Below are 27716 nucleotides of genomic sequence, written 5' to 3'. Positions count from 1 at the left end.
TATTTTCCTACAGACAAAGACATGGATTGACATTTTCTAATTTTATATGTAGTCCAAATTACATGATTTAGGAAGAGAAAAGGGAGAGAGATTTTTAAATAATATATATACAAGACCTTATACACTTGAAAAAATCTTAATACTATAAAACAAATAAGGAGAATCAAAATTTGAGAATTTACGTTCTTTCAAACTATGCCACTAGGAATCATTGACTCTTCAATCTGCAAAGGACTTTCCATTTTTTTCTTTTACTGATGATCACATAGCTAGTTTCAAAATTAGAACTAAAATTGGCAAACACGTAATTCTATTCACTACACTGTACTTCCTTCCAAATAGTACAACAGTTTATTTAGAGAATCAAATAAAGAAAAACAACGGGTAAACTAATTTTTGTTGACCCACTTGTACATGTGTGAAGGTCTTATTAGTATTCCTTTAGAAACATACAGATAACATGCTAGACCTGGCTAAAACCTTACTGTTCTGCAATATTCTGAGGAACTTCCTAATTCTTTTTCATAACATTTAGCAAATACATTTTATACTTTATTTTCCATATATCCGTACCTTAACCTGATGGGAACCTCATTTTTAAATCTGAAAAACAGTTGTTAGGATTAATTATTTCACTGGCTTTTCTTAAACATCTAGTTTTAGCAATTCATTAAATAAGTCTTAAAACAAGATAAAGGATTCCTAACTTCCTCTGAAAGTCCGGTCCTTATACTTACTGATCATTCCTGCTATTTTTATTAACTTCCTCCCCTAACACATTCTAGTCGGGAAAGCCTCATCTTATTATCAGCATGGAACTGAAATTGTTTTGTCTTCCTTCCAGAAATGACCTCTCTGGAGTCTATCCAGGGTCAGGGCTGTCACTTTCTTCTCTCAGTGCAGTTTGGCTTTAAAATGAAAGTGTTGTGTTAAATTATACCTGAAGGTTCAGGTGTTCGAAAACTAAAGGGAGTCACTTCCAAAGTTTTATCTATGAGGCCCAAAGAAGATAAAACAACATAAATATAATTACCTGAGTAAAGAATTTACCTTCAGAATGAACTCTTAATGGAAGCTCATTGTATTATTTGCATAACTACAACTTAATTTTGTTATTAGAACCACTAACTTTAACAGCGTCTTTTTGGCTATGTATCCATAATCTATAAACTGGGGGCCATAATTATAAATGTGGGAAGTGTTTAGAAATTGTAAAATATCACAAGTATATGTTTCTCATTACTGTTTTATTTTTTAAACCTTTCTCAAACTCCTACCTGTCAGTAATCATTTTTTTTAAGTGGGAAAAGAAAAACATAAATATTCTAAGAAAATCCCAAATAAAATATACTCATTTCTTTTTTTTTTAAAAAAAAGGACCATTTAAAAAATTTAGTCAGTTGAAATTTTACCTCCATAATATTTAGTTAATATGTCATTTATGTAATATTGCTACAGTTGTGATATAATCATGTAAAATGGGGAGAAGGTGATGTTTTCACTTTCCTTAAACAATTCATCTTCTTTTTTTTACTTTTCATGTACCTTTTAAAATAGTCATGAAATTCCATGGTCTGGTCTTTATTTTGGTCAGGAGGAAAACGAATGTATCAGTGAATCGTGTGAGATCAGACTCAAGAGAAACGTGTATCATTTATCAATTTGTTCTTTAAATATTTATTGGAATCTTTATTTTGCATTAAAAATTCAGTATGATTAGAAGCATATGAGGTCCACCTTTCATTAAGAAGGATCACCCTACCTAAAAGGAGAGAAGGGTGAAGTGAATGTGAAGAGGTTTCTTAATAGAGGGGCCCCACCAGATATAGACAGTGTTAGCATAATTGAAATACTTAGGAAATGGTACTAGGGAAGCATACATGCATAGTTCTTTTCATTTTTGTTTGGAAAAATTCCCAATTTCATAGTGTGATAAAACAGATTGACAACTTAGCTTTTCTTATTTCTGCAGCTAATTTTCTAAATTTTGACACTTTTGTGACATTGATGGCAAGGGCAATTTTACCCTCTCTGGGAGCCTGGGGAATAGGTTCCTTTAATAATATTTATATTTCTTCAAAATGTTTTTATCTGTAAGATAGGTGTCTTCAGACACAACTAGGGTTTGGAGATATAAAACATGAATGGAAGAGCAGCATGTGCGAGGCAACAGTATATAAATGGAGCATTACACAATCAGCTAGGCTACAATTAAGCATAAAAAAGAAGCATAATGAAAGACAAGTCTTCATTTATTCATCCATGCATTTATCGATTCAGTAAGTTTTTCTATGGACAGGAAGGAGCAAATGATAAGAAGCTTAAAAGTTTAGAGTTTATTCAGGATGTGATGAGAAATAATTTAAGCAAAATGAAGAAAGTTTAGATTAAGCTTTGAAAGATCACTCTGTCATGGTGTGATGGGTGGAAGATTGGAGAAGACAGAAAAGGCAGGAAGCCAGTGAAGAAATCTAGGTAATTCAAGAGAAAGACTTGGAGAAGGACAGGAGCCAAAGACATGGAGAAGAGGGAAAGGTTTCAAGAAATATGGGAAAGTAAAATTGATAGATTTTGTTAATGATTAGGTAAAAGATTTTACTTTAAAGGGTAGGAAATCCCAAAATGGCTCTCAGGATTTTAAGTTGGATTTCAGGGTATTTGGTGCCTTCATCAGAATAAAGACTGTAAGAGAATAAAGAATAATTTTATTGGGAAAAATGATATGCTCCATTTTAAACATGTAGTGTTTGAAATACCTTTGCAACAGCCAAATGAAGGTGTTTAATAACTAGGACATAAGATATGTCATCTAGGATAGAAATGCAGTTTTCGGACTGACTTTTGTATAGATGAAGGGTAAGCCATAGAGGAGAAATATAACTTCAATAGAATGTGTGAATTAGGAAGATAAGAATGCTAAAGTTTATACCCTGTAATTTAAAAAACAAATGATGAGAATCTAAGGGTCATGTTGAGAAATGCAAAGGTGTGAAGTTGTGGCCAGAATAGTGAGATGACAGCAGAGAGAAAAGTGTCACATGAGCTAGGGTGGGAGTTAGCTAGGGAGGCTCATAGCGCCAGCTGGCTCAGAAAGGCCAAGTGCGATAGCCTGTGAAATATATTTCTTAATTTGATTTATGCGGGGAGTGTTTGATGGATTTAGAAAAAAATAGTTTTATGAAATAATAGAATAAAAATCAGATTGCAGGACTTGAGAAGTGAATGGGAGGTAAAAAGTACAGCAAGTCAGTGAAAAAACAGAAAGTTTGTTATTTCAAGAATGTTGTCTGAGAAGAAAAGGAGATACCAAGCAGACAGAAGGCAACATAAAGTCAATTAACATCTTTGAAGGACAGTGTGAACTTAGCATTGCTTTTTAATGCTGTGAGAAGAGAGCTCGGAAAAAAAAAAGTTGTTCAACATATGGTTTAAAAAAGATATATGCTGATAGAATAAATCCCTAAATATTCAAAATGGCATTATATATAAAATATTATTTTATAATATATATTTAATGTAGTATATATAGTAATATATAATATTTTTTAATGTAAGCATTAACCTTGAACACAAGGAGACATTCTCTGTACAATGAGACTGAAGAGAAAAGTTATTAATAGTAATGGACAGAGAAAAGTTTGCCAGCAATGGGAAGTATGATCAGGGAAAGTGGAAATTTAGTAAGAGATTTTACCCAATGGCCTGTGTTTTCTCTGTAAAGTAGGGGAGATAATTTTCCAAGATGGATAAAATGAGCATAGAAGGGATCTTTAAGAAAGTGGTCAAGTTTTAAAATGGTTGCTGTACAAATGAAAAAGGAGATTGAGTAGGAACACATTGTAATTTCTGGGAAAGATGTCTTCATTCATTACACAAATTATTACAACATTCTCTAATTTGCTCCTGGAGGTCATCATAGGGAACCTTCCTAAGGAAGTGATATTTGCTAGACATGAATGATTTGTGCAAGATGTGAAACTGAGGAATGGAGAGATGAGGAGGAAGAACGAGCATTTCACAATCAGGGAACAGCAAATGCAAAGGTCCTAAAGTGATAAAGAGAGTGGCCATTAAAAAATCCAGAAAGAGTGTCATGGAGACTGGAATGCAGATTGTCAAGAGAATGGTATGAAAGTGTGCAGTAGCTAGTTGGGTTAGATCCTGTAGAATCTTAAACTTATTTTAAGGATTTGAGCTAGTATCCTAAGAGTAATTGAAGAAAGAAATAGGGAAGGACGGAAGAAAGGAAGAGAGGAAGGGAGAGAGGGAGGGAAGGAGGAAAAAAAGGGAATCCTAAATTGGTTTTAAGCAAAATAACACTATAATCACATTTGCACTTAAAATATATTTCTGTCTGTCAGGGAACAAATATCTAAGAGGTGAGCAAGAGAGGACAGTGGGAGAAAGGTGAAGGAGCTATTGAAATAATTTTGGTGAGAGACGATAATGGTTTAGACTAGGATATTAGAACAATTGACAGAAAGGTGGAATAATTTAACATAAAAATCTGTAGGTTTTCTAATTCTTTGGTTATATGGACTAAAGACCATCAATATGTCACAAGCTGGCTTACCAAACTTACCCAAATTTCTAGGTTTCTAAAATTAATAGATGATGGTGCTATTCACTGAGATAAGACACATTGGTGGTAGAAGTAGAATTATAAGCTTGTTTTGAACATATTGAGCTTGTTGTGTATTTGATATCCCCAAGTAGAAACAAAATATTGAATAGATAATTGAATATACAGATTTGTAGCTTAGGCTAGTTATTGGGCATATAGAATTGGCTAAAGCCAAGTTTGGGATCATGTAGATAGATTATATAAGAACAGAAAATTCAGTCTTCAACTGGAAACCATGAACTTACAGTAGTTCAAAGTCACAAAGTTTTCTGATTATTTTCAGATTTTTGAAAAGGCCATGTTTCAAATGAATGTACAGATGCTTTGATTGAAGAAGAAATGGCGTTGAGATTAGGCAAATTAGTGAAAGGAAGAGATCAAGGATTCTCAGGAGTGATGGTTTTTAATCTAAAACATAGACTAATGGACTGGACAAACACAGATGAATTAACAAGCAGAGAGTGAGAGGAAAGGAGTATAAGATCTTGAAAAGTAAGAGTTTATAGCCAAATAAAGAATATTAGAATTAAAAATTCTGAGGTGGAAAGCTTCTGAGTGATCCAGAGGGTGGCCATGTGAATGGTTTGCCCAACTCTGCTATAAGATCAGAATGAGAAAGGTTTTAAAGCAATGAAATAATGGTTAGATTAGAATTTAATGTTTAATACTAGGATATACAAGTCTGGAGCTAAGAGTTCATAAGCCATTGATGTATAGTTGTAGATGTATGAATGTCTCTTTCAGCTGAATATTGAAATTTCCCAGGGTCATTAAAGGACTTAGGTTTTGTGAACCTGACAGAAAAATTGTTCAAGAAAATTGGAAGATTCGTCAGTGGGTTAGAAACAGGTAAGAGTGGGTGGTAGCATGAGCCACCACCAAAAAGGATAAAAGGAATCTGAAATATTGATAGACCCTGAACTATTTATTCTTCAGTTCAGGGAATTTTCTTCTTAATGGCAGAGTACTTGCGATAATTAATTTTTAATCACGTGAGCATGGATACAAAGTAAGAAGATGTATAAACATAAGGAGCAAATTTCATCAGCCTGTATTTGCCTGGTGAGCTGCCTATATTCTTCCACAGGTTATACCTTTTGAATGAGCAAATCCTTGAGTCCTCAAGAATTAGTGTTACTCTTTGTTAGAGTTCTGAATTAACCTGCAAGAGTCTATTATTTGAGCTCCCTTTTCACTGATGCCATATTGACAGTGCACTATTATTAACACACTGTTTTCTCAAGAGTAGAAAATTGTACTAGTTTTATGCTTTCTCTAGTACAGTCATGATCCCACTGTGCCTCCTGGAGGTGATACACAACTCATCCTCATTCAGCTTCACTCACCTACGTGGAGGTCATCCTTTAGAGCTGCATGATCTCCAGGCTCTGTTAAGACCACCTGTCACCTTCTCCTGGGGAACTTCCTGAAGTTAAATTTCCTTAACTTTATTTTTAATATTACCCCTGGAGAACTGGTTATGTAGATCTAAGGTGGACTCGTAGAATCTATGATTTTTAAAGCTCTCTGGAACAGAAGAGTTTAGAAACTACTACTTCAAAGTTGGTTCATAAATGAGACTTTCAAAATCATGTTTCAATGTTGCCTTATTTTATCCTCAGAGTTTAGGTTCCCACTCAGTTTTATGGATACCTTGTTCTCACCACCATCTACTACCTACAGCAGGTTTCTAGTTATTATTTGTCATCAAACTTATAATGCAATAATTTAGTGTGAGAAAATTGAAAAATTATTTGAAAACAAAAGGTTTAAAGCAATATAACATATTATTCTTTATGTATCCCTCCTCTCTATTTCAGACTGTTGTGAAAAGACATCCTTCCACTTCAGGACTGTTTGTTTATCAAACGGCTTTAGGAGATAGTATCCCCCTCTTGGCAGAGGGCAGGTTTACCAACCAGCCAATAAAGATGATATCACCCTCCAGGGCAAATGGCAAATATGGGGCAAGTCTTCTGGCAGTCCATTGTAAGGGATTGGGGATCTCTGTCCTCAGCTGATAAAAACAAACTGTGCACAGCAGCATCCGCTAGTCAACTCCTCCTTGCCCCCCCCCCCCAGCACTTGGGGTAAAAGGGGAATCAACACAATCTGAAGTGCATGGGAGTTGCTGTATGGCAGTAAATTCCTTTGTCTCTAACCCAAGAGTATCATACCTTCTGCCAGCATCTATGAAACGATAGCAGGTTACCTTGTTAGCTTGTAAGCAGGATACAATCTGAAAACATTCACAGTTCTTGACATATCTGTAATTAAAAAGTGAGAACATTTATCTCATAGAATTGTTGTGATTATAATATTGCTGAGAGTATACAGACAATAAATGTAAAGTGTTTAGAATAATGCCTGGTATGTATGGAATAATTTCAAAACACCTTACCTGTGAATAGTACTAGTATTAGTAGCCATAGAAACACCTGCACGCTCAGCATCACTCACAGGTACATGGCAAAAACACACTGAAACTAAACTTCGTATCTTAAATAATGAATTCCTAACTTAAAACTCTTTGTCACATTAAATTAGGAACAAACTCAAATAACTGCTAGAATCAGTCAGGTGAAGTAAATTGGTAGGAACTGTGTGAAGCCAGAGTGAAGAGAAAAATCTTTCTCTGGAAGGGAGCAGCCCTTAGTGTGTCCGGCTGATTATTGTTCTGTGGGAAAATGATGGGTCCAGTGTTGCCAAATAATCTGATTTTAAAAGACACTTCATAATACTACAACATGCTAATTTATTGTGAAATACACTTTCATGTATATTTTGAGCCCATGGGTTCAAAATGTGTCCCCTCATGGGGTCAATCACAAGCCCCAACAGGTTGACAAAGATTTTCACCTCTAGTGACAGAATTGTCAGCATGGTGTCAGGAACCAGGAGAGGGGTCTGAGGTTAGAAATACATACTTCATCCCATTACACAGATAGTATCTTCACCATTCCTCCATTGTTGTTGGTATTGACGACCATTCTGCTTTAGCACTTCCTTTGGTGGCAGCTTTCTATAGCAGCAGTCTTGTTCATTTGAGAATATGAACCCACCTCTTGGCTCTGGTCCCTCTGGCATCCTGCTGCTGCTCTCTCTTCCCTAAATCTAACAGCGGAGTAACAGGTTGAGCTTGACTGCATCCCAGATTCCAGCAATTTAGTAGTGTTTATTTAACTCTGCCTATATTCACAGCGGATTTGACAAGGCTTATCAAAATATGCATATAGTACAAAGAATAGTAACAATTATACTGATGATAAAAAGTAGTAACAATGGAGGGTATAATTGGGTAGGAAAAAGAAGGGAAGGAAGAATAAAGTGACACTGGGTAGTATTTATAGATTCCTCTTTACATATTCTAAGATTCTGCACACTGGTTAGGCATGGAACATACATTCAAACTGAGCCTTCTAGCAACCAAGGCAAAGGGAAAAATGGAGTTATGGAGTTTTTTCTTTTGCATCAAGCTGTGAAGTACCAGACTTACCTCTTATTGCCTAATCCGCACTTTTCTTTTGCAAGAAAATGACGTTTGGGAGAGATTTAGATCAAAGAAAGAGCAAATAAAAGAGAATTTCACAGGTTATCAGACTTTGGCTGGTGATTTGAACCTCTCTAGCTGATACACTCCTAAAGAGTGTATAATACTGTCAAGCCCAAGGAAGTATTTGAATTACTACAAGAATTTTTGACCCCTCTAAGATTTTAGGTTTTCATGTTCTGTTCAGTTAATGTGGAGAAAAATAATGAAAGATCGTGACATTTTTACCAAACTGCAAAAAAGACATTCTTATCGTGAATTTTAGGTGAATAGTATCTTGCTCTTTCTAGTGAACATCTCCTGCAAATTAATCTCAGACAGGCCAAGATAGAGCTAAGAGGAAAATGTGAATTGTAGCTCAAGGAATTGGAAATAGATTTTGCTGACTTGGCTATGTGGTTTATAGCTTGGGAGTTCCTGGTTCATCACATCATGAAATTCCAGCTAACCATGGCATTCTAACATCACATGTAAGATAATTTTGAATTTGAGAATCAATTTTGTTTTCCAAAATAGAGCGTTATTCCAAAGGGCAGTACAGCAAGATGTAAAAAATCAGTATCTTTTCTAGTCAATGTAAATCTTACTTTGTAGACTGGGAATGAAAGAAAAGTGCAGCTCTTTTTCACTGTCACATTATAGCATAAAACAAATTGGCTTTTATTTTTCCATTTAGTTACATTTTCATTCAAAAGAAAAACAGAACACTAAATCTTTAGTTCATTTATACAGAACATTTGAACATCATACACATCTGATTACAAACTGTAAAAAATTATGAATCATTGTAGAATCATTCTACTATATTATGTAATTTTGAAAAATGAAAATGGGATTCTCATCATTACATTCACTTTGCATAAATGTGATTTTCAAACAAAAACTACCAACCTTATGTGATGCTGAATTCAATGCTTGGGTAAGATGGTAGAAGGTAATTTGTAATCTATGCAAACTAAAATGACAATTTCAAAAGACAGTGAAAATCTTTAGTCACCCAAGAGGATTTAAAGGGCTAAATTTTAATTTACAGTCTTGATCCTTAATAATTAAAAAGCAAAGAGGTCCATTTTAATGTTTTTTCTAGTTCAAGGACAATTTGGTTCTAAATTGACCCAGGTGAACTTTATGTAATTTGATTAATAAGGTTATCTTCTCACAAATTTGTGAGGATTATGCTTTGAAAAATGCTATTAATTTTTATCTTTTTTTCAGTTTTCAATTATATGGAGTATCACTTACTAATGTTAAATTAACTAGTGTTCTCAGTACATCAGTGCATTTGAAACAAAACAGCCTTTCTTTTCCCCAAATGATCTCTTCTATATGAGAAAAGAACAATTAGTATAGAACACAGGCTTTTTGGCAGTAACGACTTTCACTGAAGATAAACACATAAAGTTGTTTATTACGTATTAAAGGCTAAAGAGCTTGAAATCTAACGTTTGAAGAAATGCTGACTTGGTGTTGTATAATTCTTTCCAGTATTCAAATAATCAAAAGCAAAATGGTGTCTGTGGTAGACCTACACTGCAGTATTAAAATTACCTGTGCCCATAAATGGTAGAAAACATTTGTTCCTCTAGAACCTGATCTTCAATTATTTCAGAAGTTTAAGGGCAGAGAATCTGTTTTGAAAGCTTTGGCAAATTAATTAATTAATTTAGTTAGCTTGTTTTCTTACCTTTTTTTTTTTTTTTTAATGTAAGAAGGTAATTGTGTTTTTGGAGTTCCCATACCCTTACTTTGATATGTTGTTCGTTGTATTTTTTAAAGAGAAGTTTTAAGTGGTATTTTGTTAAAACTCCAAAATATGTTTATATGACTTATTTTGATAAATTTTAGCCTGCTTTGGCATTTTCAGCACATGAAGTAGTTGACAATGCAGCTATTTAATTACAAAAAACTGATTTTTTTTTCCACAACATAAAAGGTAATTTTCTTTTCAAGAACTGTTTGGAAACTTTTTTTTTTTAATTGTCAAATAAAGATTCTGAGACAAGTTTCTAAATGGATTTTATTGGTATTACTTTTGAATTTTACATTTTCTCATTTATATTTTGTATTTAGGTAATACCTTAAACGATGGCTTTGTTTTTTGTTGATTGTCTTGGTAAAAGTTGCTTGAGACTTGGTGATCCTTGCTCTTCCTTCTAAGACTACCTGGGAAATTTCTCATTAACCTCTGCTTTATTTAATCTTTTCAACCCTTTAATTTGAATTCATGTAAATAGCAATAAATAAAATAAAAATGGTCACTTCAAATTGATAATAGTATGAATTATCCAGATAATTATCTGGAAAACACATGTGAACTATTACTTGTTGTAGAAACATATAAGGAATTGCAATCCTTGACAGGCCAAATAATATTACAAATATAAATAAGCTGAATAATAGCAAAAAATAGAGTTGATCTGATAGACATATATCCAATTTTGCCCTTCAAATAAGGATTTTTTTTCTTACATATGACTAAGCTTATTTTTAAAAAATCAATCATCTATTGAGTAGCAAAGAAAGAGCAATCAGTAAAAGATAATGTAAAAACATGATTACAAATTATTTTCACTGGCACTAATTCAGTAATTCTAGAATACAATGACAATAGAAGAAAAAAATTAAGTGGCAATATAAACAATATTTAGAAATAAATGAGTCAAACATAAAGAATAAACCTTCAATTAAAAACTACTTAGAAAACAGCAGACTTATGAAATACGTAAGCACTGTCTGAAATGTTATTCACAGGAAAATTCAAGCACTGAACATCTTCATTGGGAGAAAGAAAGAAAGGGAGGGAGGGAGTTAGAGAGGAAGGAAGGAAGGGAAGAAGAAAGGAAAAAAGACAGGAAGATGCAAATCTTAGAATATAATCAGAAAAAATTTAATATAATAAAGTATAATAAAGGAAATAAAAGCAGAAATTAACTAATTAGAGAGTAGGCCATAGGACTGATAAAGTCAGCAAAGAAGCCAATAAAGCTTTCAGACCACTAATTAATCCTTTCAAGAAAAAAAAAAATCATTAATATATGAAATTAATGAAGAGAATAAAGATTTCCAATAAAGACAAGATTAAAACAATTAAAAGAAAATGCACTCCATAACTCATAAAGATTTGAGAAACTGTATGTAATAAGTATGTTTCTAGGAAAATATAAATTATAAAAATCTATTTAGTAGAAAATGTAAATAAATTTCTAGATACTGTGAAGGGATGTGCTTTTTATTATAGGCCTGTCAATTATATCAAAACTCAAAGAAATACATGCTCTTTTTAAACACATCCCAAGCACAGAGGAAAAAGCAAAGATTTTTATTTCTTTTTATATAATGCCAGCAAAATATCAGTGGTAAAGTCTTATAAAGATAGCACAGAGGAAAAAAAAACTGGGAAATCAAATTTAATTTGTAAATATTGATGCAAAAATCTTAAATGAAATACTAGCAAAAATAAATCGGTAATATGTTAAAATAATCATATGCTTTAACAAAGTTAATTTATTATCAATAATTAAATATTAAACTTTGGTTTGATATTAAGAAATCCATTTATATAATTAACCATATTAATAGGTAGTGAGAAATTCAGTAAAGTGAAAGATTACAAAGTTCAAAATTTAACAGCCTAGAAAACATAATGAAAGTTTACAGCCTTTTAATTGTAACAAGAATTGTATATAGAACCTTAGAGAAAAATATTAATGCCATATACACTTTAGAGGAACCCAAATGAACTGAATAAGTAGAAAGATATACTTTAATGTTGAATAGAAATATAAAATATTATATAAATGTTAGCATATATTATTTTTTATTTTTAGTCTGTGACTCTATAAAAAATGTAGCAATCAGCATTCTGTTAAAAGAGCAATCAGTAAAAGATAATGTAAAAAGATGATTACAAATTATTTTCACTGGCACTAATTCAAAAATTCTAGAATATAATGACAATAGAAGAAAAAAATTAAGTGGCAATATAAACAATATTTAGAAATAAACAAGTCAAACATAAAGAATAAACCTTCAATTAAAAATTACTGTAATTTTCTGTTTCCATGTGTTAATAGATCAATTTCAATATAAAATATCTTCTTTCTTAAGCATGAAGACATATATTTATTTTTATATACTATAAATTTATTATAAATATATAAATTATAATTTGTTATTAAATAAATATATTTTATATCATAAAGTAAGTTTAATACTGTATTTAATATATCAGTGAATTAAATGCATATTGTAATAGAATAACAGACATGGAAAGGTTCTGGGAGCCATTCTGTTCGATATGCTTGACTTAAATTCATACCCATGTTGCTTCAGCCTGTTGTAGCTTGGTAGCACACGATGTATTACCATCTTTAAGAAAAGTTAATAATTTTATTATCTAAGTGAAAAAAATCATTTTATAGTTACCTTGAAAATTTTGTAATGTGTAACTCATGTCATTCTGCAGGAAGATATTACTTCTTAAGCTCAATTATTTTATAATAGGTGGTAATTTATATCTTATTGAGATGAAGAAATAGAGGGAAATACTATGTAAACATGTTATGAAGCTATTACTTACATATATGTGCAGATACCTACTTAACTATTTTTTATGTTTAATTACTAATAAGCACCTTGTATGAGATAAACTGTTAGAATTATTTTCTGTGTTACAATCTATCACTTGAAAAGTTTCCAGATAAGATATGAGTAAGAGAAAATTGTGTACATATTTTCTCATTCTATAGCAAAAATTATTTTGAGTTTGAGGTTAATGACAGATAAGGAAAATTTCTGGTGAAAGAGGAAGGAAATATAATTAAATGATAGTACAGTAATGTGCCACTAGTTGTAACTCTCATTTCTTTCCTCAAAGCATAAAAGCTACCACAAGGTTTTTTAATCATAGCCCACCAAATTATCATTCTCATCAGCCTGGAGTTACAAATGGGGGAAAGATGGAAAACTTAAAACTTATCCTTTTATTGTCTCTGAAAATAATTTCTAAAATCTTAACCTTCTGAATTCAGTCTCTGGCATTTTATGATAATGTTAACACTTAGGGGAATCATTATGTTTTATTCATATTTAATGATGATTAATAGTCTTTGCTGTATAATCAAGATAAAATAGTACAGTTCCTGAAAATTGTTCTTTTCTATAATAAAGAAAACAGAAATTACTAAGGACTCAATTAGGGATTTAAAATAAATTTAAAGTAACAAAAGGATTTATCTTAAAACTTTCATCTTTTTTGAAGAGATGAAGTTGGAATGAGAATATTTAGATAGAAAACAAGGTTAAATTTTTTTCCAGAATAAGAAAATTAATCCTAAAGAAATAATACAGTAGTTATTTTCTAACTATTATATATCAAGCATTAGTGCCGATTGGTTTTAGCTGTCCTGCAGAACTATTTCTTTCCCCTCAAGTTAATACCACTCTGAACAAGCTGAAGAGAAACTGGTTTGCAAACTGGCACCTAAGTAAGTCTTCAGTTTGGAGTATCTTATAAGTGAATAATTTTATAATAACATAAGTAAGAAACAGACTAGAAAAGATATCTTTATAGGTCCTCAGACTCTTAATGATTTGATCAAATAGATATTATGCCCTATTCCTATTCTAGATATGTTTTGCTAATTAACTCCATGATATCTCAAAACTGTCTTTTGATTTCTGAAAAAAATGTATAAAGTACTTTTAATTGGTCATAAAATATTTAGCAAATACTATTACAGGAAAAAAAATTCTGTGTGTTATTGCAGTTGGCTTTGCATAAAAATCATGGTATGTATGCCCTGGAAAACTATTTCTTACATTTATCCACTTCAATTCCTCTTTGAAAATCTGTGTTATTTAATTATGCTGCCCCACAGAGCAATATATTTCTTCCTATCATAGGGTACAGTGATGTACCCTAGCTAACAATAATGTATAAACTCATCGTGTGTATATGGCACAAGTCGTCTCTAAAACTGTTTTTTAAACATTATCTCATCACTTCTTATATATTTACAAAAATATCTGTGGAAAACATATTTATTTGGACCAAAGATAGATTACATTTAGGCTAAGATGTGACTTCAAGTAGGTGATGCAATTCTTAAGTGAAAACATTTCTCATTTGAAAATATCAGATTAGTCTTAATAGCCCTGAAAAGTGCATATTTTCTGGAACTTGTCCGTAACAACCTAAAATTTAGAGGACTTTTTGAGAAGTATCAATAGCTGAAAAAACTTGACCACTAGATAGCATTAGTTGCAGTATTCAATTATGTTGTCCTTTTCATCATTATAACCTTACTTTTATCAGAAAGTATAAATGAGGACCTACTTATACAACATAAGTAAAAGCTGATACCTTTACAAATACTCATAATAACCATTTTTATTTTTTCCGTATAAATATGTGTATACACACACACTCACTCTTAGAGGGTGTGCGTGTCTCCTCATTTTCTGACCTCCAAATGGTTATTTAACATATATAACATAGATGATTCATTTTTTAAATATTTACAGGCCTCAGTCATATTCCTGGCTCTTAAGAATTTAGTTTGTTATTAATTTGGCTCACTTTTTACAGAAAACATACATAAAAGTGTACAGTCTCAAACATAAAATAAACTTTCTGCTGTGTTACTTTTTTTAGTGACCCTGATGGAAACATTCACATATAGGCTGCCCTTCCATTGCCACATAACTGAAACTAGGCTTCAAGGAATGGAAAATTTAGGGGAAAAACCAAGAAAATGATTTTTCTGGTTAAGATCTGCAGGGTGTTGACTTTTTACTTTTTATTTTATCCTCATTCCCCTCTTTCTAGTTCATGTGCAAGGAAAACTAGGCTATGGCAAATAGTATAAAAGGGGAAAAATAACAAAATCTCAAAAACTCAATATGCTAAATGAATTTCCAATATTGGCAGATATTAATTGAGAAATTTTTCTCTTTTGAGTCCCAAAATATGTTTAAAAATGGTTAACACATTCTAGGTTTATACATCGTATCCTGTGAGAGACAACATTCTCTCAGAATATCCTGTGATGAATTCTTTTATAGATGCTCACTATAGAAAAACCCGTAACTCAAATAGATAGTTATCCTGGATGAATCTTTAGCTCTTTGCTAATACCTTTTAGAGAATGACTTGCATCTCTGCTTTACTTCTGAAAGAAATGCAGTAACTGTCTTCCAGAGTTACAGTTCTTCTAAAGTTCTGTCTTCTACTTATAAATGACACTGACCATCTAGAAGGAGCTAGATTTTAGAACTATCAACTGTCCCTTAATATCAGCCCCCATCTCAAAGTTTCACAAAGACAGGAATCTGTATTAAGAACAAATCTGGAGAATGCAAAGTCTGATTTAATTCTTTCCTTCCTTATATTTCCCACTAAATCTCGGGTGTGACCAAAAGAGGTAAATCCATAGACATACCCCATAGTCTATTCTGCTCTTGTCTATGCTTCTATTTTAATTGAAATTTGCCCTCATTTTCCTCACTAGCCCAAAACTCTACTTGCTGCTTGCCAATGTAAAATTCACACTGTTTGATAAACTAAATCATATTAATTTATAAATAGGACACTGTTCACCTTAGAATCTTCTTTTTCCTGAATAGTTTCAGTGAGATGCAGCCTTTGGGAAGAATAGCCCTTTAATCATTGTCTAGTTGGCCCTATCATGATAGAGTGGCCCCTTTAACAGGTCTAAACCTTACTACATAAGTTCTGACCTACCTTTCACTTAACACAGGACAGATCACGTTTCTAATGTTATCACCCCAATGCATATTTATGTTCTGAACTTTATTATTTTTCACTTGTCCTGGCTTAGAGCATCATGAATTTGAAACTCTACTGAGGGGTTATACATTAGAAGTTATGTAGTGAACAGTAGTTGAAATAAAGGAAAATGATATTCTTTCTAAAAGATACTTTATAGAACATTGTAGAACTCATCACATCTTCAGATAAATACTGAAATTATCTTTGGCCTGAGATCTTTTTAAATTAGGACTTTATTAGTAATTGGGAGTAATTATATATTGATTTGACATTAATACATTGACTCCACAATTGTCCATGCTCTGTAACGATAAATCTGTAACAAAAACAAAAACTGGCTTTATTAGATGCCAACAAAAGCTTTGATCATGTTAAACATTTTTGCAAATATTTCTGCCAACAAGCATGTTTGGAGTTATTTCAGAGATCTTGCAAAACTGACTACATATTTAAGAGTCAGTATAAAAATGAGTGATGCTCTATTAGTGTCAGTTTTCTTGACATTGGTCTAGAATATTAGCCTCTACTAGGAGCTTACACAAGCATCTTTACTTTTTTAGCAAAATTTTTTCTTAAAGTAATCTTTTTTATAAGGCTATGGACAAACTATTTTCTAGGAACTTAAAAAAATTATTCCTGGCTCATAGTCACCTAAAGTTCAAGTTATACTTATTTTTAAGATCTCTATACAAATGATTTTACCTTATCTTCCTTTCAGTCTTCATCTGATAAACACTTCCTTCATTCTTATGCGCAGATTTTGGGATAATGGTGGGGAATATATTAAGCTAATTTGTTTATTTGGGAAAGGGCAGGTAGATGTTAGGTTTTAAGTTTATAAAGTAATGTATCATCTAAATTAAAAAATAAAATATAAAAATATGGTTTATATTACACAATTTTTATATGACAAGATTTTGTTGATTTCTCTCATTTATTTCTTCTCAACCTTGCAATAACTGTGGTACTAAGCATGAGGAATACAGAAAAAAATGTTTACTTATTCATGAGGAATTTAAAGACTAATAATAATGAAGACATAATTTAAACAAATAAACTCAATAAGTTTGAGATTATTTCTTAGCAACCCAAAAGAGTGATTATTTTTGAAAGATATGCAGGTGCTCATATGAAGTAAAATAATATTGATAGTGATAATCAAATAACAATAGCTACCATTAATTATTTATTATATACTAGTGAATGTGCTGTTTTATAAGATTAGAAACAGTTTCCAAGAAGGTAAGTTGTATATTCAAGGTTTTTCAACACAGGCAAGTCTGTGATTCAGATCCAGATCTGCCTGACTCCAGAATTCTCTGCCTTTCATTACATTGCATTGCATTTTTGTATCTGAATTTAAAACATGGAAGATTGAGGACTAGAGGAGAACTTTGCTGTAGAAAGAAAGCCAAACAGAGAGTCAGGACACTGGAGGTTTTAGCCCCAATTATGCCATTTGCTTGCTGTATAACTTTAGGTAAGTCATGCTTTTCACTGAGCTTGGTAAATTTGAGGTAATCATATCTGCACCATTGTTTCCTGTTTGTGTGTGTGTGTGTGCGTGCACACGTGTGCAGACCAGTAGAAACCATGGTGTAAGCAATAAAGTCCTATAGAAATTAAGGTCTTCCACAGTCTCACAACTGTCACTGTCTTGCAGACATATTTTGTTGGCACTTTATCAGCCATTCCATGCTTTGTTAAATGATGCTATTGGGTATGTCTTTTCCCTGCCTTGCCATCTGAAACATTTCTACTTATGCTTGTAAACCTTGTACAGATGTCAGTTTCTCTGATAGACCTCTTTTATCCTCATCTTGTATGTTCTCACAGCTCTTCATAAAAGAGAGGGTTAGAGAACCTAGCCACTCTGCTGTTGTGATTCTTTTTGATCTGCCAGATTCTGCCAATAGACCCTGAGCTGCTTAATGGATTTTCATTGCCTGGAAAAAAAAGGAGGTGCTCCATAAGTTTGTGTAGATACAAAATCAAGATACTAAAATTATAAACATTGGTTTAAGTATATGTATTTTTATGGTTAATTTGGCTAAGCAAGGACCTGTCTTACAGCTTGTAAACAGCTTACAAAAGGAGAAACAACCCAGATGGATTCTCCTCAACAGAATATTAGATTTATGATACTCAAAAAAACAAACAGAAGAATGAATAGAATTCAGACTCTTTGCTCTGAAAAAAGAGTGAATTAATATTAAGTAAAAGGATTGATCATCATTCATTTTAAAGTATGTTTTAGAGATTTTTCAATTTAATTGTCCAGTGTAGTTCCCTCACCTTGCTCCTCCCATTTCACTCTTCTTTCCAGAGCATTAGTTTATTCCTTTAGATTTTGTTGGATAACATAGAAATATTTATATACAACATACTTACTTCTGTTGAGTTTAAAGCATCTTCCAGGCAGTGTGTGTCACATATCAGAATGCATGAGTTTATCCCTATGATACAATGTTATTTATAATCCAAAGTAAAATGAGGGGGGGGAAAACCCTTACACCCACAGTAGAGAGGAGATGATCATTTTTCATCCATCTTTTCATTGTGTTTATCATAAATCATTTTAGGACACACCTTTTCAATGCATAGCTGCTCTTAATTAGACATATTGTCACAGGAAGTCTCATTTTCTTTTTGAGTGTTGCCACCAGCAGCAAAACATCCATTTCCTTATAATTGATTTTCAAGTTTATTTAAAATGCTCCATGAGGCATAGCATAGTGAAATGACTCATCATGTTTATGGGAATATCTTGAGGATAAAAGTTATCTTTGAGTGATTTTAGCATATTAAATGTAAAATAGAAACATAGTTCTTTAAAATCTATTTTAAAATAGTTTTTACTGTATAGCTTTTAATTTTGGGGTTTTTTTTTCAATTTTTAAATTACTGCTCTTTATAATAATATTAGTAGTCAATTCCAAAAACATCAATGAGAGGATCTATATGAATTAAATACTAGGCTAGGCTTTAGGAATGTACAAGAAAGTGAAAATTGACTTGTTCTCTCAGGAGCATCCCAAAGCAGTTTGGTAAATATCCATATCATCATATTATTGCAAAGAGGTTCAAAAGACCCAGGATACAGGTCATTCCCTCTACCTTATTTTAGAAAATTTTAATTCCTATGTTCTTTGATCAAAGAACTCACAGTCCATTTTGAAAAGTTAACATCTAGATACCAAGTTGTAATCCAATGAATTTCTTTTCTAGAAATACTGTGTGTCTCACAAAGTTGAATTTCATTAACTTCATATAAAAATGTATATAGCAACAGCAAAGTAATGTTTTATGTTGACTTTGTAAATGATTATGGAGAAGCAACCTACAGAACTACATGTGAATAATAAAGGGTGATTGTAGTATTTGAGTTAAAATAATCCTTTTGTGTAATATATACTTACATACAAAAGTAGATTCAGTTACTCATTTAACAAATATTTGAGATGTAAGTCTTATAAACAACAGAAAAATGAGTAAGGCATTATTAATTACTTTCAAATAGTTTCCAATCTAATAAAGAGAAGCATAGCTAGCAATCACTATAAAAGTGAATTTTAAAATATCAAGAACCATAAGAGAAAATTGTTTGCAAAATGCATAGCAGGTCACATAAAAGAGATTCAGACATTGTTCTAACATTATTTCCCAAAATGTATTTTCTTCTTTCATCCTTCTTCTTTTCTTAATACAAAGGCTCTTTGGAGCCAGGGTAGTGAAACTTACAACCTGCATATTTTACTATTTCCTATCCCTTTTATATATCTCAAACTACCTCTAGGTACTTTCAAATGGGTTAAACAGCTTGAAGACAACTGTTACAGAGGAAAGAACATAAGCTGTGAAGCCTGACATAGCTGGATTAAAATCTTCATTTTTATATTGTAGCTGAGTGAGCAAGTTATATAATTTTCTTAACCATCAGTATTCTTATCTGTAAATTGGGGTAATCATTACCTCACTTGGATTAAATTATAGAAAACACCTATAGTACCCAATACAATGTTCCAGTACATTAATGGCTGCTCCTCAATAGCATGATTTTTATCTCAGAGATATGAAAAAAGGATGAGTAGAGTCCTGACAACTGCAGTGGGGACTGGCTATGGGTGGATAAGGATACAATGAATTGTGGGAGCCATGTTGAAAAGCATGAGAAAGAGGCAGAAGATGAAATCCCCCTATGCCAGCTAGACTGGAAAATAAAAGCTTTGATGTCGAATAGAGGGAAATAAGCCTGGAGAGGATGAGTTTTGGAACATTCTTGTGATGAGTCTTAAATGCCACACCGATAAGAGATACTTAACTTCCTGGGCAATGGAGAACAATTGAGTATTTTTGGATGGAGAAGTGACATGATCATAATTGTGCTTTGAGCACATTAAATTTGTAATTGGCCTTTGAACAAAAGAGTGGAGAGAGTCTAAAGGCTGAGAGGCAATTTAAGATACGATTGTTCAAGTCAAAGAAAATGAGGATCTGGCATAGACTGGGGACATAGCAGAAAAGAGGAAGCTAATAATATGGGAATGAATTAAAAGAATTTAATAGGTTGTTATTTATAGAGAACAAAGGAAAAGGAATATATTTTTAAATGCTGACAAGAAGCAGGAGAGAGGTAGTGTTATAAGATAATAGGATTTATTTTGGAAAAATATTTAAATGGTGGTTGCCATTTCTTCTCAACACTCATCACTTTTCTTGGGCCAAGGATAATGGGAACAGGGAAAAGGTTCTTTGTCTCAATTCATCAACTTATTAATGAGTAAAGGTTGAGAGGATAAGTGGCTTGCCATTGTTCCCTCAGCTAATAAAAAGATTTTAAATTTCTGGATTCTAGACCACAACTATATTCATTACTCTGGGTTGGCTGTTAACATTCCAGAGAACATCTCAAGAGAAAATGCCTAGCATTATACTGATATTTAAAACTTGTATTTGGACTTTGGAGAGGTAAATTGTTATATGAGTCACCAACACGGAATCTACAGTCATAGGGATAACATTGCCAGGAAAATGAGTACTAAGGGAGAGGCTATTTGAAGTTACATTATTGAGGAAGATGTATTTTTAGAAAGTAGCAATGGAGAAACAAAGAAAAAAGAATTGAATCTTGTTGATAAAAGGTAATTTAAAATGAGACAGATTTGTAAGTTAAGGAAGGAGAAAACAAAAAAAAATAAGAGTGATAAAGAGAGGTTTAATGGATAAGGGTTAAGAAATATCACTTGTTTTGGACTAGCTATTCCAAGAAGACGTTTGAGAGGATGTTTTTATTTTACTAATAGGAGATGAAAGCAAAATTTAGTTCCTATTATAGTGGCCTGAAACATGGAGACAGAGAATACTTGTGCTGAATTATAGTGATACATTTTGGAATTGAGTTGCTGTTTACAGGCATCATAAGAGAGAAGATTTGAATAGTCTTATAAAGAAAAAATGTCGCTGTTGAAATCTTGGAACCACTAACAAAAATGACCAATTTCAGTTTTTCTCTTTTCTGGATAAACACCTGGTGCTCTTAAGGACATTTCTAGCTCTGAAATTCAATGTGAATTGTAGTGATTATGATTTACTGTGCTTTTCTGCTGAAGAATTTCTCATTTACTGTTCCTTGGGACATCTGTCCATATCACATGATGTGGCAATTAAATACCAATGTCAAAGAAATTGTTTGACATACATTCAAATTTGACCACACAGGTGAGCGGGAGTTCAGTCACTGAGTTCTTGCTTTATAAGCCCAGAAACTCAGTTTCACCACATTGTTCACAGGTGATAAAACTGACTGTAAGAGGCAACACTGTAAGGGTTGAGAACATGTCTTCTTTGACTTTAAACCTAACACAGGGTCTTGAAAACAGAAGGCATCATGAATGAATAAATAGATGAATGAAGGCATAGAACGTATATTTATCTATGCCTTAATGCACAGGTAATAATTTGTTTTTTTAAACCGTGTGAAGAAACTAGTATTTTAGATTTCAAATCTTTAGAAAATACTTTAAAAACTCGTGATGTGGTCAGTAAAACAAAAGTTACGGTATTAGTGTAAATCTTCTAGGTGTGTTGAACGAACATTTTAGGAAAAATACTAAAGCAGAGATAGACATAATTAAGCTAAAAAAATCATTAGTTACCCTGGATCATAACAGAGAGCTTATTGTGGACAATTTCTTAAATGAGAAGGGGAGGAAATCATAATGATAGATATGACTTAATGTATGTTGGGGACAGGGAGAGAAGAGGGTTGGATGATAAGAGTAATTTGATGTAAGCAATCTTATCAACTTAGATATTTTCTATTCTCTATATGTGAATGAAAAGTCATTCCTCCATTGTTACTGAGTTTGACTAAATTTATAGTTTTGGGGTGGACATTGAGTAAAATTCACAAACCAAATTAGCAACATATAGACACTGTGATATTATGGCTTTTATATATTTCACAAAGAAAGCTCAAATATCCCTTTCATCTAATTTGAGATATAGAAGGCCACTGAAATTTTCCTGAATAAAATTGTTGGTAATTTGTCTGCCAGTTATCAAACAGGTACATAAAGTTTAAAAAACAGCTGGTTTTTCAAAGGACATCTGTGTTATGGCTAGACTAGACATTAAGTATTTAGTAAACAATGCTATAAAATATAAACTAGGCTTTTAAAGGATAAAAGTTTCTTCCTTGTCTTACCAATTGTTATAATAAAATGGAGCAAATAGCAATAACTAAAAGGAAATTTTCAGTGCACTTCAGATGTGCCTTTTCTGATGTAGCTATAAAGTATATTAATAGCTTTGAAGAAATTAAAGTCAATGAACTATATATATATATATAACCTTGTAGTAAAAGCATAAGATGGAATTGCTTTAACTCTATACTTATAACTATAAATGATAAGAATTTGTTATCATTTGATAATTCAGATGTGACCAAAAGATGATATTATGATCAATTACTGGTTTGGAGCTGTACTTTGAAATGAAGCTCACATGCCCTTGATTTTACATTTAGAACTTAGATTTTGTAAGAACACTAACTGGGCAATTAAATATATTCAAATATTTTGTAAACCATTTATTCAGAGCTAACTGTAATTTGTATGAAATAATGAATTTTTTTCTAAACTCCCCTTAAAACCACCCCCACCTTTCTCATTCCCTGTGGATTAACTTATCTCTTATTTTCCCCCAAATACTGAGGTTCTTTGATGAAATGTTTCTTTATTTTCTTTGTATGTAAAATCATACTATATCAATCTCTTTCTTCTTATCTGATCTTATCTCTCATTTAAAAATAAAACTCTTTCAACTCCTTTATTCCTTAATGTCTGCTGCCATCTCATCTTTTCTCTCCACTCTCACAGCGCAAATATCCTCACCTTCTACTCACCTCAGAACTTAGTGGTTCCTGATAGACTTGGGCACCACTCCACAACCAACTTACATGACAAAGTCACCAAGGACTCCTGTGGTCCTAAACTTCATGATCTTTATCTTAACAAAATTTGTCAAACTTTCCTACCTAAGTATTCAAGTATATATGAACTTTTCTAAGTGTAAACACATGTATCAAGTTGCTTTGTAGATAATACGTAAATAAACCCTGTTGTAAGACAAGACATTTTTTGAAGACTTGGTTTTGATTATATTTTTTACATAAAACACAGCGTTCTTTCTTATGAATTTCTGGATTGATCATTTGCTGTACTGATAGCTGATGAATATATTTGCATAAGTTTGGGAAGTTTTGTTTTAGCTGATCTTTCAGTGACATTCTTAAATATTCTTGAATATTCTGTACTTGTGTTATGTGAAAAAACACTTTTTTGTCTTCCAATCTCTCTAACATCTCTTAGTCTTCCTTGTGGGCTTCTAATCCACTTTATATCTTCAAGTTTATATTCTTGTCTCTGGGCTCTCTCTTTTGTTCCTTTTATCTGTATGTCTGTTTTTTGTCAATACCACACTGTTTTGATTACTGTAGCTTTATAGTATTGAATATACAGGTTTTAAGTTGATGATAGTGTTGTTTTCTTTCAATAATATCACCTGTGCACTTTTTAGTATAATTAAATATTTCTTGCTTTCCATTTTTTTCTACCAAGTAGTTAGTTTAATGGCTAAACTTCAATCCCCTACCCAATCCCCTTGCTACTTTTGTTAAGCACAAACATGTAACCATAGTGACAGCATGTAATATGAAAACACAAGTCCAAGTAGGAAGGTTGGCAGTATTTCTTATAGGCTACATTTATTTTAGCCTATATTAAGCATTGGCTGTTAAATGGATGTGTAACAGGAAAATTTAATCATTTTTTTTCTCCCATGTGCAATTTAACACTTTAGAGATGACAGCAGTGCCTTTTAGCGAGAAACAGAGCACTATGATGAAAGAAGAATGGAAATATGATTAGGGACACCTTTTCTTTGGAAAAAGAAAGGCACCAAAAATATACTGAATAAGGCATTAAAAGAGATGGAATTTGTATAGTTACATTTTGTAAAAAGACATCCATAACATATAAGCACACCTCAAGAGGCTAGATTTCAAATGAACAATAAATTATTGTAAGGTTCTTAGAAATGTATTTTACTTATTTCTTTTTAAGATTTAAAAATTACATTCTTTATTGGAATACCTTTAGGCATAAACTAAAGTAAAATATATCATAAGCCAAACATATACTCTCAGAGACTACTAGAAAGTCATAACTTAGGGCTAAGATTTTTATTAGGTTGTAGAGTTTTTTCCTCTTGTGAATAAAAAGAAAGTTCATTTTAGGAAAAATAAAACCTACATTGTTTTCTCAACTTCTTCTTAACATGTATTAAATCCACTGAGTGAGGCTTCTAGGAAATGAAGACAAACAAGTGAGCCCAGAACTCTGAGAATAAGGAGTTTTGGTTGCCCCTTGGAAGTTATCAGAGAAATTTCATGTCCAAGGAGATAGATAGGGTATGTTTTGGCTTGTCCTCAAAGCTCTTGCTGACCCAATGACAGTCTTCTGACTCAGAGTCTACCTTAACCTGGCTTCTTTGAACCTTTCCCTCTAAACTAATTAATCCTCAGGCTAGCTACTTCCTTTGAAACTTATCCTACCTGACCATAGACTAATTTCAATTATAGCTGTTCCCCCCGACTTCCCCAGCATGTCCATGTCCTGGTTCTCTAAACCATATTCTCCATAATAAATTCCTTATAATTCTAAACTCTATGCCTTTTTTTTCTGAGCTAGAGTAAGAAAGTATACCAATATAATAATTTAATTTAACTTAATTAACATAATTTAGTTGGTGCTTACCTCCCCTTGGCTCCCCTCCTGTGCCCCTGCCAAGTTTCATGAAGTAGAAGCTACTATCTTCATTTACACTTGAGGGAACTTGAATATAGCATTGTTAAGCAATTTACCTAAGGCTATACTGTTAGTAAATTACCTAGGTGGGATTTGACCCATGCCTATATGAGATTTCCATCATCCTTTCCTGCCTCTAGTGACAGATATTTGGGAATTAGTGTTAGAATAAACATTTAGCAGGAGAATCTGGAAGGTAGGACAGCAATATGAAAATTGTTCTTTGCTCTCCTCCATAACTGTCACTGCTTCCATAAGCTCCTGTTAGTCTCTTTCTACCAGTTTTTCAAGATAATGTTTAGTCTGCATGTATGTGCAGCAAACGTACTTAGAATTTCTTTAGGAACTGCCATTATTGGGAGCGGGAAGGATAGCTAATAAGCTTCTGTGCTATTCTTGGTCATTTAAATTGATTGGCTAATTTGTTCTACCAGTCTTCCTGGAACTTGAAGATAATTATATTGGTCTTTAATCTCTAGAATCACCCCTTTCCTTTATAAAGGCAGGCATTCCAATGGCTCCTTTCCAGTTTCCAGGGAGTCTAAGTTATTGAAAATAGTTAATTAATTCACTCATAATCCAGTTCTCATCTACCCTGGAATATATCAACATGTGCTGCTAAATTGGACTACATAAGCAAACATTCCTTTAAACTGCCCTTCCAACCTTGTTTCCATGGAACTTTTCCTTTTCTGTGCCTTCTCATCTATCAGAAATGAAACATTTCCTTGGACTTCCTTTTTTATTATGTGTAACTGGAATTCTTCTCTCCATACTATAGGTTTTTTTTTTTTTTCCAGGCCAATACATTTTCTTGTCTTTTCTCGATAGTAATAGTAATAATAAATAAAATTATTTTAATGAGGTGGGGGCTAAGTCCTTTATATAGGTAAGTCTATTGAATTCTTACAGCAACCTTATACAATAAATGCTATTCTTGTCCTCATTTTACACTTAGTGAGTCTCAGGGACAGAGAAGCTCATATTTGTCCTAAGTCACAACTTGAAAGTAACAAAAGTCACATTTTAACTCAGAAAGTCTGAGTCTAGAACCCACACTTTCAACCATTTGCTATGCTTTCCAACCTCATTTTCTGAAAGTTCAACTCAAAGAATGCAATTCAGTTCAGTTCAATAAATACTTATTAAGGACCATTATATTAAAAAATTTAAAAGGCTAGTTTATATTGTAACATTCTATGTTATATGCCTAGTTAACTTAGATTATGTGGTTTTTTCTTTCTCCTTTAGCTTTCCTGTACACACTCTGATTAATATTTTGTTTATATCTGACCTTTATAAGCATATTTTTCTAAAATTTAGTAGTATTTTCAGTTGTGATCATTTGTTTTTAAATAGGTAACATCTCTGCCATCCTATATAAATTAAGCATCAAGGACCTTAACAAGTGATAATTTATTATATTATTTGTTCTTATCCTTTATAGATATCCCATCTCTATTAAGCAAATTTTCCTAGGCGGTTAGTTCTGAACTACCAGAGATTTTGCTCTCTAGGGAATATTTGGTAATGTCTGGGGACATGTTTTACTGTAACCACTTGGGGAATACTGGTATCTATTGGGTAGAGGCCAGGGATGCTGTCAAACATCCTATAATGCACAGGACGGCACCCAAAACAAAATAGTACCCACCTCAAAAAATGTCAGTAGTGTCAAGATAGAGAAATTCGGAGTTCTAAGCTATCCCTGGGGGCTTTTACATTAGCAGAGAAACTAGGAATGAACTATGTTTTTTCTTCTTAGGCAAAGGTCAGTGGTTTGATTGGCTTTATTCATACCCCACTCCAAAACCACCCCTCCAAAAAAAATCCTTTATTTCTACTGTTTGCCAGTATTTTAATTAGAAACCAATATGTTAGGTTTTCTTTCTTTAAAACATAGATATGTTAATGATAACAGTGACTGACACAACATCTGTGAAATTTTCAATCAAAAATTTGCTTAGCTCTCAATGCTTTTACTATGCTATTGATGTTGTTTGCCAAAGTAAATATCCAGACTTCATTCATTTGTCAAAATTTGGGCATCTTTATAATGCAACCAAACATTTATCTAGTATCTTAATTTCCAGTCCCCTTAGATATTGTCTTCTGTCATTTAGAACAAGTTTCTGGCTGTTTATGAAATTGAGTTTGCCTTTTTCAAATAGTTTGAGCACAATTGTCATTTAGTAAAATAAACATGGTTCCATTATTTCTTAACGTCTTCCTTAACAAGTATAAGATTAGACTACATCTCACAAACTCCCATTGGGCAGCACTTAAGGAGTGAGTAATATTTCTGTCTGACTAAGTCAAGTAATCCCAAATGTAAGGAATTTACAGGAAGGCATCAGGGACTGTTACAATAGACATATTGCA

At 32.5% G+C, this 27716-nt stretch overlaps 1 protein-coding gene across 3 annotated transcripts in view; it reads left to right on the top strand.

Moving 5' to 3' along the window:
* CADM2 (cell adhesion molecule 2) overlaps nt 1-27716 on the top strand; it is a 945585-nt gene that overhangs the window by 892064 nt on the left and 25805 nt on the right. The gene's annotated exons all lie outside the window — the stretch shown is intronic.

The sequence above is a fragment of the Camelus dromedarius genome, chromosome 2 (genome assembly GCF_036321535.1).
Source record: "Camelus dromedarius isolate mCamDro1 chromosome 2, mCamDro1.pat, whole genome shotgun sequence".
Taxonomy (NCBI): domain Eukaryota; kingdom Metazoa; phylum Chordata; class Mammalia; order Artiodactyla; family Camelidae; genus Camelus; species Camelus dromedarius.
Note: the sequence above shows the minus strand (reverse complement) of the source record. Positions and strands in the feature narration are given on the sequence as shown.